The 16,402-nt window shown below is 35.7% G+C and overlaps 1 protein-coding gene across 1 annotated transcript in view; it reads right to left on the bottom strand.

Annotated features, from left to right (window-relative positions):
* The window catches only part of tmem132e (transmembrane protein 132E), a 401,398-nt gene that overhangs the window by 200,485 nt on the left and 184,511 nt on the right, over nucleotides 1–16,402 (bottom strand).

The raw sequence follows: 16,402 nt of genomic DNA, 5'->3' as shown, positions 1-16,402 counted from the left end.
TACTTTATATACATGTACGATGAGATTAAGAGCATCTTACTACTCAGTGCAACATGTCATAATAATATTAATAATAATAATAATAATAATAATAATAATAATAATGTAATGTAAATTAAGTTTTAAAAAAATCTAAATAAAATGTCATTGCATTTAAGCATAGTATAACTATTTGAATAAATAAAACAAAATAAAATATAGAAAACAGTAGGCTTTTTTTCTTCAAATAATTTGTAGAGAACATGTGCAGCAGTGGGTTATAATGGGTTAATGCAGGGTTGCCAACTCTCACGCATTTAGTACACACAATGAATGTAAGCAAATACTGAATTTAAACCAAGTTTAAAATGGTGCTAAAAAAGGCATTCAGCTGCATTGTTATCCCCTTATATGTACAGTATATACATAAATAGACATGGAATCGAGATCGAGTTGGCAACCCTGGTTAATGGGTTGTTAATTTGTGTGTGTGTGTGTGTCTGAACACATTACCCATGAGGCTAATCATGTGTATCACCAGCATCAAAGGTATTAGACTAGAGTATGGGTGGGCAAAGACAAACTACAGAAACTGTTCTCTTAGATATTTCCAGTGCAAAGCAAATGGAGCACACACCATTTTGTACCTTTGCTGTAGAGCTTTAACAAATAATGACATTGCCTTGAGGGAGAAGCCAGCATGTAGTGATTTACATTGAGTTACTGTGCTCTGCCAGCCAGGGATGTGAACACATTTATGAGAATGCGACGCCTGCAAAGTGAACATTTTTATTCTATTTTTGTTGTCACACATCTATTCTCTGTGTTCACAATAAAGTAATGAGACATAACGGTTCAGGCCTAGCTTAGCCCATTTGCACAATAAAGAGAAAGGAAATCGTTATTTCGCACGATACCTCTCTGCAGAACTAAGGATGTTTGCTAACACCTCTAGCAGTGTTAATCTCATCAACGAAAATGTAAGTGTTAACGAAGACAAGACAGAAAGATGGCATGATGATAAAAGATTTTATTTAAAACCTGTTATTAGCAAAAATATAAGACAAAATAATGCTGAATGATACTTGTAAATGAATGTAATAATACGTCTTGCACAGAAAATGAACACATGTAAATTTAATTGTATGCTGATCTGAATGTGTAACCAAAGTCTCTTTTCATTAGTTAAGGGCCACAACTGATTCTTATGCCTCTTATGCTCATTAAAGTTCCATTTATTTGATCAAAAATACAGAAAAAAAACTGTAATATTATGAAATATTATTGCAATTTAAAATAACAGTTTTCTATTTTAATATACTTTACAATATAATTTATTTCTGTGATGCAAATCTGATTTTTCATCAGCCATTACTTGGTCACATGATTCTGCAGAAATAAATTTTTAATATGCTGATTTATTATCAATGTTGGAAACAGTTGTGCCGCCTTTTTTTTTAAGTTAAGTTTTGATACTTTTTTCTTATTTCGTTAATGAACAAAAAAGTAGAAATCATTTTTAACAGTGTAAGCCTTTACTATCACATGAATGAAAGCATTAATTTATTTTTCAAACAAACAAGAAAGAACAAATCACTGACCCCAAACTTTCAACAGTATATTGTTACAATTTTTTTTTTTTTATTTTAAATAAATGCTGTTGTTTTTAATGTTTTATTCATCAAAGAATCCTGAAAAAAGTATCCCAGTTTCCAAAAAAATATTAAGCAGCACAAGTGAAGACTGGAGTAATGATGCTGAAAAATCAGCTTTGCATCAAAGGAATAAATTATATTTAAGGTATATTACTTAAATAGAAAACCACTATTTTAAACTGCAATAATATTTCACCAAATTGCTGTTTTTTTCTGTATTTTTAATCAAATAAACACAGCACTGATGGGCAAAACATCTATATTATCGAAACATCACTAATATGTCAAAAAAAAAAAAATTGCTACATATTTTCGTATTTCCAATTCATTTACTACGGTGGTAATTTTTAACTGCGAAGATCAAAAGTATGTCTTTTAAAGACCATTTAGCATTTTATATCCCCAATTTGTGTGTGTGTGTGCATATGTGTTTATATATCAAGTGCCACAAAAGTCAACAAGTTTCATACCATTTTGATATTTATTTTATTTTATGTGGTATAAATTGGCCAAAGACCACCAGAGGGTTAAGACAAATTAGTTTACACAGTGGTCACATTCATAATAACAGAGTATTATTATTATTATTTTTTTAAATTCATGATGGTTTAACTCTTATCTACTCAATGGAAAAGACTGAAATTTAAATAAAAGTTTGTCAAAATGAAATTTTAATAACATTTAATTTCAAATCAGGAATAAAATCTGACAACAATGTCATCATAGCTTGTGCTTTTTGAGTTAAAGTCTTGTTAAAATGCTAATACTAAAGCATGTTCTAGAGCAGTGGTCTTCAACCACGTTCCTGGAGGCCCCCCAACACTGCACATTTTGCATCTCTCCTTTGTCTGACACACCCATTTCAGGTCTTGGAGTCTGTACTAATGAGCCGATTATCTTAATCAGGTGTGTTTGATTAAGGAGACATGGAAAACATGCAGTGTTGGGGGGCCTCCAGGAACGTGGTTGGGAAACACTGTTGTAGAGTAAACGAACAGACGACTGGCTCTTGTAAGGCAGGACTACAGCCACCACATTAGTGCAAAACGCTGAAATACATGACACAACTTTAGGCCACATTTTTGGATGGGCATAAACTATGGCTTTTTATATTTGTCTTTAGCTACACTACAATGACGATTTTGAGGTGGTTTTAGAACACATATTGCCGTGTATGACGTGCCTGACAATGTAGTGTTTGACAAAAGCAAACTAATAAAGGCCTTGGAGGTGGAAGATGCTTCTCGAAACTTAAACATACTGACTCATATCTAATACCGAAGGGAAGGTGGGAACGCAAACAAAAAAGCAATTCAATTATACAGTGCTCAGTAGTGAGGTGAATAGAATAAGAAACTCCCTTTCAAAGGCCTCTGAGCATCACCCACACACAATCAAAATGCTGCTTACCCAGACTCCCTTGCTATTACAAGAACAACATCGACCGGTCGCCCACATAGGACAAGTGTCATGACAATAGTCATCAAGACCTATCACATTTACATTTGTGCATTTGTAGTCATGTATAATCTTTCGTGTCAAGCGGTTCCCCTCGATGCTGCATGATATGTACCCACCATGTGTGTGTTTTTAATTACATCTCACTCAGGATTTGACCGAACAATAAGAACAATTATTTTTCTTGGCTTCTTCCCTTGAATCATGGTGCAGCCGTTTGCAGAATAAGCAGGATTCCGCTCAAATTGCACTGCTGGGCTTTTTTGAGGGTGTTTATTAAGGCATGTTGGGGAGAGCTCACAGGATTGGTAAAGTTCACACCACAAATCCTTTTAGGAGTCCAGATGTTACCCTTGTTTAGTATTCTGCATATATTGTCTTTGGACATTCACAAGCTGCATATCAATTACATGAATGACTTCACGCTCACCAGGACAGTTTAAGATGGTGGAAACTACATTAAACACTCTAAAGCCAATTACCAAGATACAATTCATGAAAATATATGAATTTCAAATTGCAATTTTGCTCTAACCAAATGGATCACCTACATTGCAAACTCCTCTAAAGAGGGGAATTTTACATAAAAGACGTGACATAGTCCATAAGAGAAAACAACAGTTGAATTTTTAAAAATGACCCTGTTCAAAAGTATATATACGCTTGATTTTTAATACTGTGTTGTTACCTGAATGATCCACAGCTGTGTTTTTTTGTTTAGTGATAGTTGTTCATGAGTCCCTTGTTTGTCCTGAATAGTTAAACTGCCTGCTGTTCTTTAGAAAATCCTTCAGGTACCACAAATTCTTTGGTTTTTCTGCATTTTTGTGTATTTGAACCCTTTCCAACAATGACTGTATGATTTTGAGATCCATTTTTTCACACTGAGGACAATAGAGGGACTCGTACGCAACTATAACAGAAGGTTAAAACGCTCACTGATGCTTCAGAAGGAAACACAATGCATTAAGAGCCAGGGGTGTAAACTTTTTTGAATTTGAAGATCAGGGTAAACTTATTTCGTCTTTTGGGAAATGTAAGTATCTTCTATAGCTTCTGAAATGTGGTACTAAATAATCCACCACTTCCAAAACAAAGATTCACATATAATGTACTCACCCCCTTGTCATCCAAGATGTTCATGTCTTTCTTTCTTCAGTCATACAGAAATTATGTTTTTTGAGGAAAATATTTCTGCATTTTTCTCCATATAATGGACTGCTATGGTGCCCCGATTTTGAACTTCCAAAATGCAGTTTAAATTGTGGCTTCAAACGATCCCAAATGCGGTTGTAAACGATCCCAACCCAAGAAGAAGGGTCTTATCTAGCAAAACGATCGGTTATTTACATTAAAAAAATACTAATTAAATACTTTTCTTATCTCAAACGCTCATCTTGTCTTGCTCTCCCTGAACTCTGTGTATTCTAACTCAAGACAGTTAGGGTATGTTGAAAAACTCCAATCGTATTTTCTCCCTCAACTTCAAAGATCACTTCAAAATCATCCTACATCGCTGCAGAAGTACCGACCCACTCTTTGGAAAGTGAACATGCAAAGAAGATCAAACAGCCTTAAGAAAAAAACAGCAATATAGGACGATTTTGAAGCTGAGGGAGAACATGAGATGGGAGATTTTCGACATACCCTAACTGCCATTAACCGGAACACAAACAGTCCAGGCAGAGTAAGACAAGAAGCCGCATTTAAACTGCCTTTTGGAAGTTCAAAATCGGGGCACCATAGCAGTCCATTATATGGAGAAAAATGCAGAAATGTTTTCCTCAAAAAACTATTTCTTTACGACTGAAGAAAGAAAGACATGAACATCATGAATGACAAGGGGGTGAGTAAATTATATGCGAATCTTTGTTTTGAAAGTGGACTTCTCCTTTAATGCATTGCGTTTCCTTTTGAAGCATCAGTGAGCATTTGAACCTTCTGTAATAGTTGCATATGAGTCCCTCAGTTGTCCTCAGTGTGAACAAAAACATACAGTCATTGTTGAAAAATGCTGAAAAACCAAAGAATTTGTGGGGATTTTTCTGAAGAACAGCAGGCAGTTTAAGGAAAAGGAAAGGAAAGGACATGACATGAGGCCAAGTATGGTAACCCATACTTGGAATTTGTGCTCTGCATTTAACCCATCCAAGTGCACACACACAGTATTGAGAAGTAAACAAACAAACACGCACACACACACACTGTGAACACACACCCGGAGCAGTGGGCAGCCATATTGCTATTGCTGCGGCGCCCGGGGAGCAATTGGGTGCCTTGCTCAAGGGACTCATCTCAGTCGTTGAGGGTGGAGAGAGCTGGTTATTCACTCCCTCCACCTTCAATCCCTGCATGACCTGGGACTCAAACCCACAACCTTTCAATTACAAGCCCGACTCCCTAACCATTAGGCCACGGCTGCCTCTTAACTGTTCAGGACACACAAGGGACTCATGAACAACTATCATTAAACAACAAAAACAACAAAAACAACAACAACAACAACAACAACAACAACAACAAAAAAACAGCTGTGGATCATTCAGGTAACAACACAGTATTAAGAATCAAGCGTATGTAAACTTTTGAATGGGGTAGTTTTTAACAATTCAACTGTTATTTTCTCTTGAGGACTATATGTTAATGTCTTTTATGTGAAATATCTTATTCAGGTCAGTACTAAATAAAAAAATAACATGCATTTTGTATGATGTCTCTTATTTTGGTAAAATAATTAGACTTTTGACCTTAACTGTAGATTTATACAACAGGTCTCTAGGGTCTATTTGAAAATTAGCTTCAGTGTTTTCAGAGACGTGAGCTCCAGGGCGATTCTTAAAACTCTTAAAGTTTCGATTTCTCTAGAATATCGCACTCCTCTCAGTCAATCAGAATCGAGGACCAGAAAGAACAGTTTTTTTTTTTTAAACTTTACCACATTTATTACTAAATTCAAAACTTCTCAAGTCACTGTTGTTAAGGATATTTAGATATTTTACTGGACAAAGGGACTAAAATCATGAGAAAGAAAATGATTTTTGCAATGCATAAAACCTTTATAACAGACTTCTCTTTCACTGAGGCTTGTATAAAGACATTAGCATCACAAATAGCAAACTACGCAACATCTTTTCTTTCATATATTTTTGTCTCACACTTCATCCAATTACACATTGCCAAATGTTTCTAAATTGTCCATTTGACGAGCATATCTTTGTATTTTTCTCATGCTTTGCAATTTACATCTGTCATAGAAATTTGACTTGCAATCGGGACATGTCAGTTCTGTTAGAAATGAATGACACCTCAATGGGATTGAAACTAACAATTAAGTCCAACAGTTTTGACCCAAAGGCTTGAGGCTGTCCACACTCTCGTTTTTATATGCTTTTCACAGTAACACACTTTCTGACATGTTTTAATTTATTTGGGCCACAGGCGTCTTTTCTTATTCCTTTTATTTTTTACGTTACACATCAATTTACAAGACTGAGATACGCTAAAGTATTCAACATTTTTGACGTAGCGCTTTTGGCATGTAGTAGAAAATATTAATTCATTTTATTCTAGTGGCATTTATTATTTATATTTAGTATTTACATTTTGAATGTTGGTTATATGGTAAATAAATAAATAAGGGAAAAATCAAACAAAAACAAACAAATGAACAAGGCCTTGTTTGTATGTTCAAATAAAATTTTAATCAAGGAACCTGTAGCAGCTTTTTATTCTTATCCATTCCATTCTCCCTTTACTTTTATGTTCCCTTTCTTCTCTTTTAATATGACTGAATAGTTCAGTTCTAAAACAAAACATCATACTGAGACTAAGCTTGATCCATTCTATAAAGATTAAACCCATCTCTGAATAAAATCATAATTGCATAAACGGTGTCTCTTGGCATGTCGCTAGAGTTGCATACGGCATGGCTAGGTAACCAACTGCGTTCAAAATATTCAACACATGATAAGGCGATCATGTTAATCCTTTTAAAGAGATCTAAGTAGCTAAGCCTGCTAAAGCTGAAATCACCAAGAGAAAGATAATAAGAAAATCTAAATAATAAAATTGTAGGGGAAGAAAAGCTTAACGGTACAGAACATTAAGAAACTAGATATACCGAGCTGTTTTCTTAGACGGAATCAAATGGCTTAGATGGCTTAGAGGTTTCCGAGTTTTCCATTTCAACTTTCTGCTTTATGTCTTTGCTTCAAGGCTTAAAGAAACTAGTCCAAAATGCCACCAAACCAACCTTGGCTGTACTTGTCACTTGAAAAGTCATTTTTACCCTCTGAGGCATCTTATAAAGACACTATACAGGTACACTTTAGCAGACAATCTCGTTCCCTGGCCTTGTGGGTAAAGGTCTCCATGAGAGAGTGGATATATCAGGCTCACCTCTCGGAGGTGTCAGCTGAAAGGCAGGACTATGACTCAGGCCTCGTTATATTTTATGTGTACATGGTATGTGACTTTTTCTCATCAGCTTACTGTCAGCAAGCTTAAGAAGGGGCCTAATTTATCTGACATAGATCAAACCGTTCTTAATGCATCTGACAGCCATTTTGATGAGGTCTCTGCAATGTGAGACCAATAGGCTCTTGTACAACAGGGATGTTTAATTGACCCGCTCGCTCCATGTTTTATTCTGAGCTAATAGAGCAGTACTTATCACCGGCGTGATTTTTGAGGAAGACAAAGTTACAAGATCAGGCTTGGAGGTCAACTGAGGGACTGTGGGATGTTAACTGCCTTACACCTGTTCAATTAACACATGACACGTGGTAGAAAAAAAATCCCCTTTTTCTGGCTCTGCGAGCGAGGGAAATATATTTCAACTTAATATGCCTTACTGAATGACAATATAGTTAAGGAGTTAAGGAAGAGACTACAGTTTGTAAAAATGAAATCTTACATCATTTACTCGCACTCATGTCTTTTAAAACCTCTTTCTTTTTCTTTTTTTCACAGAACACAAAAAGAGAAATTGTAAGAATGACACTCCTGCTGTTTTTCTCAATGGAAAAACGAGCCTCTATCTACATTTTTACAAAACCTTACCTACACATAAAAGTGACTGCACTATTTCCAGCTGAAATGAACAGTAATACAATATGTATTACTCTGCCCTCCAAAAGTTTGGAAACACCCCTGGCAAAGTGTGGTTTTGGACAATATCAGCATAAATCCTTATCATTCTTTGGTGCAAATACATTAAAGTAACTTGACATTATCATTGAAGACCAGCAATAAAATTTTTTAATTCGATTACATAATAATGTCAAAGTCAGACATGCCCCTTTGCCAGCTGTGATGCCTGGTTACTGGTTTAAACTTGGCCCAGGTTTTTAAAAGATTTTTTGGGTCAGCACACCTTATTAGCTACAACAACTGATTGCCAATTAAGTTTAGAATACAGTGAATTTAGGCCCAGATTATGCAGAGCTGTAATAGCTGCTAATGGTGGATATTTTGATGAATTGAGCATGTAAGTTTTTTTCTATGCATAAACTGTTAATGTAATAAAATATGTTTTTTGTAGTTTGTGTTGTCCCTTATCAGTGCAAAATTATCACAAATTAAAAAGGTTAAAAGGATTCATGCCAATATTGTCTAAAACCCCACTTTTAGGGCGTTTCCAAACTTTTGGAGGGCAGTGTATATAAAATAAAATATAGACTTTTTTGGACTTCCAAAATGTAGTTTAAATGCAGCTTCAAAAGGCTCTAAATGATCCCAGCCGAGGAAGAAGGGTCTTATCTTGCGAAACGATCTGTCTTTTTTCGAAAAATAAAAATTTGTATACTTTTTAAGCACAAAAGCTCGTGTAGCACAGGCTCTGGGATGCGCGTTCTTGAATGATTTGTTCATTTTGAATGGATCTTTAATGTGACTCGGGAAGAACGAGTCGTCTTGGGGAGTGATTCGTTCAGTCGCGCATGCGCAACATCCTATTAGGTTCTGTACTGGAATTAGTTCACCTGTTTCGAGTCTTCGGGTTTTTTGAGTCGTTCATTCATCTTATGGGGCCGTCACGTGATGAATGAATGACTCAAACCCGAAAACTTGTCAGGTGAGGTGAGATGAGCTAATCATAGACTAAAGACCCAGGTAAACAATGAATTCATCTTTTCTGTTACTTATAGCATTACAGTTTTGTCTTGTTTGTAGTGTGATCAACGTTTGTGTAAGCAGTAAAAAATTTTTTTTAAAATGAACGAAATTATTCGAAAAAAGATTTGTTGAACGAGACTCAAAGGTCCAAGTCAGTCAAATGTTCCGAACTTCCCATCACTACTACGAATCACGTCTAAGTTCATCGTCTGTGTACTCCGGCTCAAAAAGGTAGAGAATAGCAAAAAAATAGCAAAATCTTATTTTCTCCTACAACTTCAGAATCGTCCGACATCGTTGTAGCTTTTTGTTTGTAAACAGCGTTTGACTTACTTGCACTTTGTTAGTCTTTGCGCGTTCGCTTTGTAGTTCTGTAGTTCTGCGTGACCTTTCGACATGATTCAATAGTACGTAGTGTTATAAATGCGCATTCCAGAGCCTGTGCTACACAAGCTTTTGTGCTTAAAAAGTATACAAATTTTTATTTTTCCAAAAAAAGAAATGACAGATAGTTTTGCTAGATAAGACCTTTCTTCCTTGGCTGGGATCATTTAGAGCCTTTTGAAGCTGCATTTAAACTACGTTTTGGAAGTTCAAAATCGGGGGCACAATTGAAGTCCATTATATGAAGATAAATCCTGAAATGTTTTCCTCAAAAAACAATTTATTTATGACTGAAGACAAAGACATGAACATCTTGGATGACAAGGGGGTGAGTAAATTATTTGTAAATTGTTGTTCTGGAAGTGGAGTTCTCCTTTAACTTTGAAAATTTGTGTCTACTGACATATTTCCACAGTTGAAATAAAATGCTTTCTGATGTCCATTCATGTTTTTTTTTCAAGCTTCAAGTAAAGACGTTCGCGTGTTGATTAATCTAATAAGGCAATACAATGATCTGTCACAACATTAAATAGCCACAAAACAGTATTTATTGTTGAATTTCTTGATAAATGACAACATTTTAAAGCTGAGACCTTGCTTTATACCAGAAGTGATCTGTCTGTCGGTGAGTTGTCAGTTTCCTCTTTGTTCCGCTATGTATTTTTCACTGCATGCGAATGTGATGTGTAGTGTGAGAGCGGCATTATTTGTCAGACACAGCAACTGTAACTAAGGAGGGTGAGTTTTTGCGAAGGGTCAATTGCATCCTTTGAAACATGAGTCCTGACTTGTAGAAGAAAACTAAAATGGCATCAGATGTTTGCTTTTGTTAACATTATCAGTTAGATTTAGGATAGGGTTTTTAGGTGCTACTTAATTTTTTTAAAAAACACATTAACTTTTTAATGCCACTCAACGGACATTTAATTTCAGAATTGCATAATATATAAAACAAGCAATGTAATAAAATGTTGCCAGATTCACCATGATCCGTTTCAGATAAAACTGAACATGCTATTAATGCAACTCACTGGACATTTCACTTTGAATCTGTTGCGAACATTACGACATAATGTCACTGTTGCAGAAGATGTTGTGGCAATATTATGCTTTTCCGATAAGCTGGAGTTTTTCGTTTCTATACAAAGAAAGCAAACAGTGACAAGGGACTTCCCAGCTCCAAAATGTTAAGAAAAACATCATATAAAAGCAATGTGCAATCCAAAGTTCTGTCATGAAACTCTAGACGGCGCAGTCCGAACGGTGTAACTCAATCTGGCATAATGGCATCATCACATGGTGCAGCTGACTGGTTCTTTTTGAATCAGCGGCCAATGAGCTTGCTGCTCAATATTAAAATACTTGGCTAGGGCTTGTTGAAGCAGTTGTGGCACGCTCCACCTCCCCAGCTCCACCTGTATAGATCTGCTATGGGGCGATTCATGTATGCTACATATGGGGGTTATTTCATGTATGTTAGGTGTGCAGCAGCAGTATTTCTTACATGCTTAAAGCAGCATGTTGTGGATGTATTGGCAGCAGCAAGTCCCAGGAGTCGGTAGCAGATCTATTCCGCCAAGACCAAACGCATTAACATCGTCATGTACATTACCATGCTAAACCCTCTGGGAGTTGTCATGATGGAACAACATGTGTGTTATTTTGTGAGAGAATCAGACTGAAATTAACGTCATTACGTACTGATAATCTTTCCCTTGACTAAAGCTCTGTAACCTCATTTGTGTATCTGCATATTCAAATCTATATCTGATCTTGTAATCAATGATGTACAGTATGATGTCAAATCAGATCACAGCAGGGTTTTCTGAAAATGAAAAGATTTGAGAGCCATGATAATACAGAAGAAAGAAACCCAAACGGGTTTGGAACAAGATGAGGGTGAGTAAATGATGAAAAGAATGTTCATTTCTGAGTGAATTATCCCTTTAAGAATACCAGACACTTATCACAGAGAATGAAGATTTTATCTTGTTATATTATTCATCCATAATTTAATAGATGTCATTTTAATATTTTCTTCTAATATGAATGTAAAAAAAAAAAAAAAAAAAAAAAAAAAAAAAAAACACAAAATGTTCCTTCCTTTGTGAAGAATAGCCTACATTTTATAAGGGTTAGTTCATCCAGAAATGAAAAATCTGTTATGTACTCATCCTTTGCAAATGTAGTTTCAGAGTTTCTGATCGATTAAGACACCACCATCAGGTGAACACAAAGTATTCATGCAGATTTGGAGTCACGCAGATGATCTTTAACCCCCAAAGTCCAAGAGCCCATCACACTGCTAAAGACCTCAGCGCACATACAAGTCTTCATGCAACAGTAAGCAGTCCTTGAGTGATTAATCTACTGGGGCCGTCCATGTGGGCGGAGATGTGGGTGTAGACTGACAGGTCAAGGAAAGGCCTTGATGAGATTTCACACTTGAGGATTCCTTCCTCCCAGTCAAATAAAGATTGAACATGCTCATGTATCTTTTTATGTTTAATCTACTCTACCCAGAACAACGTAACCTCTGAAGCTCTTAAAAGACAGACACTTAGCTATATAACATACAACCAGCACATTCAAAATCATCTTATTAGTCCTGTCACACTAATGTAACCGAAACAGACAGAGTGTAAAAACTCAGATTCTTTGTCTTGTAATTTCAACTCGTGAGATAAAGATCAGGACCAAGGTGAAGTCAATGTGGAGTGACTGAACCAGAGGAGGTACCGCCTGGCCTGAATTCACAATAGCTAGAAATTTATGACCCCCTCAGCAAACACAGTGCAGGAAGAGGTGGATATTTCCCTATGACCTCCATTTAAGTTAATGAGCTTCACTCTCTGTGTATGGTCTGCTCGCCCTCCTCTTTGACACCATTTTACTATTTTTATACTCTTAGGCAAATTAAATTGCTTGTCAATTAATAAGTATGAAAGCTCTGCTTAATAAACCAAGAGGAAATGCTGTAGTTCTCAGCATACAATTGTATAGCCCACTTTACAATAGTCATAACCAGTCACAATACAATAAAGTTAAGTGACAACTAAATGTGGCATATTAACAGAACATCAATTGCTGTATAACCAATTAAACTTTAATTACTAAAAATCTTCAAACCCCATCTCAAGTCATACACTTCCTTCACTTTCCTTTTACACGTACATCTATGTATTTAGTAGACATACATCCAGAATGACTTAAAAGTACATGCTAGCTTTGCTAACACCAGTTAAGCTACAAGTCTAGCAATTTGTAGTATCCTTGGTTGCTTGTAGGCATTCCCACTGTTATTGTCAAATCACATGAGCTTTATTGTCTTCACTTCCACTGGTAGTCACTGCAACTTCACTGCTTATTTGCATGAAGTTAAACTATGTTTAAATACGCCGCCCGCATCGCCAATGGTTGTTGTCGCTCATGTCGCCTCAAACGGCCAACTCGTTAAAAATGATTGACTTCAGATCACTTTATTAATCTAAACCACTGTGGCATGGCATTTATAGCGACTGGCTCAAAAAAGTTCTGTAGTCCTATGAGCAAATGCAGATGGGTCAGCTGGGTGTCAAACAGGAGGCAGAATGTGTAAAAATGCTTGTGGTATTAGAAGTATTGGAAGTAAAATTTTGGTTTGTTCTACAATTTGCATGAATATGCAACTTGAGGGAATTTGTTAAGAAAAATAACTTCTAAATTAAGCACAGACAAGTTTCAAGTACTAATTTACCTAAAATTGAAAATTTGCTGCAAATTTATTCACCCTCAGGCCATCCAAGATGTAGATGAGTATGTTTCTTCATTGGAAAAGATTTGGAGAAATTTAGCATTACAGCACTTGCTTACCAATAGATCCTTTGCAGTAAATGGGTGCCGTCAGAATGAGAGTCTAAACAGCTGATAAAAACATAGTAATTCACAAGTAATCCACACGACTCTAGCAGATCAGTTGTTATTGTCATTTTTATTAGATTTTTCTCATGTCCACTACAATGGACGCCAGGACTAAAGAAAAAAAAAAATCAGCATATTTTAACCATACATAATATGTAGAGTTTGTGCACTATAGTTAAACTAGTGTTTAAGATTTTGAACAGAACACACACTGTAAGAACGAACAATGCCATAAAAAAAGGGTGAATCTGAGTATATGTAAAAATGACTTTGCATGTATATGTATGGATTTATGTGTACTTGCTGATTGTTTTGATAAATATATGATTGTGTGCATTACAGCATCAAGGCATCAGTGTGTGTGGAAGTGGTGTGAGTGTGTGTGTTGCTGTATATTCACTGATCTCACATCCACTATGGCTGTTTCTCAATAAAACCAATGAAAAATTGATCTACAGGTTATAGTCACTTTGAAGACATAAGTGAAATCATATTAATATTATTTTCATTAATTAACATCAATGTTCATAAAACATTAACATTTGAATTTGTACCTCTGTATTTAGCTTTGAAATGCTTGCACAAATTTTTCAACCTGTTACACAACTAATACATGAAATTCCTGCTAAGACCTGATGTCCACTGCGATGGAAAAAATCATGTGTTCTGCTACTCTGATAGATTTTCAAAATAACTTTGAATATTATCATTTTATAGTCTTAATTTTACAACCGGTGCAAGTTGATGAGTCTACCATTAACATAACTCTGCATATAAAAAGTAGAATATGGGGTTCCTCCTCTTCCTGTCTAGTTGGTTATCATGTCTCTCTTTTGTGCTGTCTGTAGCTCAATCAGATTAAGTTAGGAGTCAGATCTTCATTGTAATTGGTTGATCAGGGACCAATCAGTGACCAGGCATTGCTCATATTTTAAAAAACATTAAATTTTATTGGTTTAAACAAAAAATCATGTGATGTCCATTTCAATGGACGCAGGGTCTGAAGGGGTTAACATCTTGTAAAAATATAAATGTTTGTAATATATGCTTCCAAACGGTGTTTGATCTGTGCATATTTCTCTCCTGATTCAAACAAGATACATCATGGACAGAGGGCTCTAATTTTTGCAGGAAGCAATAGTTTGAAGTTAAACGTCTTTACGATGGATTTATCTATTATTTTTCACTTCACAAGTTAATTGATCTACTAGTGTTGTGTGAATTACTTTAATATTAACTGTAATGTTTTTATCAGCGGTTTGGCTCTCATTCTGTCGCCATCCATTCACTACAGAGGATCCATTGGTAAACAAGTGACTTAATCCTATATTTCTCTAAATTTCTTCTGATGAATAGGGCTGGGCAATTTTTCTGATTATATAGTTTAATTCAAATTAAATGTTTTGCCACGATTTTATGTTTTAGAAATCGAAGAATCATGATTTTGAATAGAAATATTACCAAACGTTAGAATTAGACAGTTTGACAATATGCCAATGAAAACATTAAAGAGAATATAATGATTCAACCGCATGTCGGCGCATGTGATTAACCGCTCGCATGTGACACGCTCATGTAGCTAGGCACCATTCACACAGAATGCGCTTTTGTCTTGACTAAACTGCGACACAGGCAGTGGAATAGGAAAAACATACAAGAAGATGGTAGTGAACTTCTTTTAATTTGAGTGCCACATTTTTAGAATGCGTTTCATGCATGAGACACTGCGAGAGACACCAGTACAACAGTCAAATGCGTCCATGTTTACATAGAAAGAAAAAAAAATGGACAAGCAGCGCAGATGCATAAAAAAACTGTCAAGAACTACTACTGCATGTCTGATATTTCATGTTTGCATCATGGTTCATTGCTTTTAAATAACATTTATAGTTAATAGTCTACTGGTGTTATGCCTTAAGTCATTTTGAATTTGAATTACCTTGACTTTTTTTAAAGCATTTTCCTGGTATTATTTCTGAATATATAATATGTACAAGACAAGTTTGTACAAGATGTAGTTGTAGTTCATGCATCATTTCTGCAAAGATAGCCTAGTATTTAACAAGTGATTTGTTTAACACTTTACTTCATGTTGACAACTTCATTTGTGGTGCACTTGGAATAGAATATAATATAATATAATAGAATAGAATAGAATAGAATAGAATAGAATAGAATAGAATAGAATAGAATAGAATAGAAAGTTATATAAAAAGTTGAATCATGTAGTTACATTTTCAAGTTGACTAGTTAAAAAAAAAAAATGCCATATCGCCCAGCCCTACTGATGAAGAAACAAACTCGTCATTTTCATTATTGCAAATATTCTTTTCAGCTTACAATTTTAACATTAAAAACATCACCTTCAAACTTAAAACTGGTTCTGATCGACTGTGATTCTGTCACATTGTGGCACCATTTTGCTTTCAGTGTAGACAGAAAGAAAAAGTACATGTCGCATTGCACCTGGTTAGGACATGCTGTAGATTTAAAAGACTGGAAAGGGGAGGTTATAGTGCACTAGCCTGGGAAAATAAGTGATGTGACAGAAAGGACATAATGGACTTCTAAATAGGACTCATTCTCTCTCTTTGTGCCTTTTTCTCCCGCTCTATCTCTCCTCAGTCAGCCCACACTGCTCTGCGATAGCAGAGAAGGAGAACCATCTCCTAAAGCTGTAATGGATTAAATAACTGACAGAGGAAGCGCCATCAGTCCTCTCAAGCAATCATGACCAATGTCGAATCCTGTGCGAGTCATTTGATTCTCTTCTTCATCACTCTTTCCTTTCTCTTCCTCATCTCAAGTGGAGGACCACTGGCTAATAACGCAGCTGCGCGGCAGAAGTCATCAGCTGTGAGAGGTGAAAATTCAATTTGTGGATCTCCCACATTCCAATAGCACGGAAACGT

The sequence above is a fragment of the Labeo rohita genome, chromosome 5 (assembly GCF_022985175.1).
Source record: "Labeo rohita strain BAU-BD-2019 chromosome 5, IGBB_LRoh.1.0, whole genome shotgun sequence".
Taxonomy (NCBI): domain Eukaryota; kingdom Metazoa; phylum Chordata; class Actinopteri; order Cypriniformes; family Cyprinidae; genus Labeo; species Labeo rohita.
The sequence above is the reverse complement of the archived record's forward strand: the minus strand, read 5'-3'. Positions and strand labels throughout refer to the sequence as shown.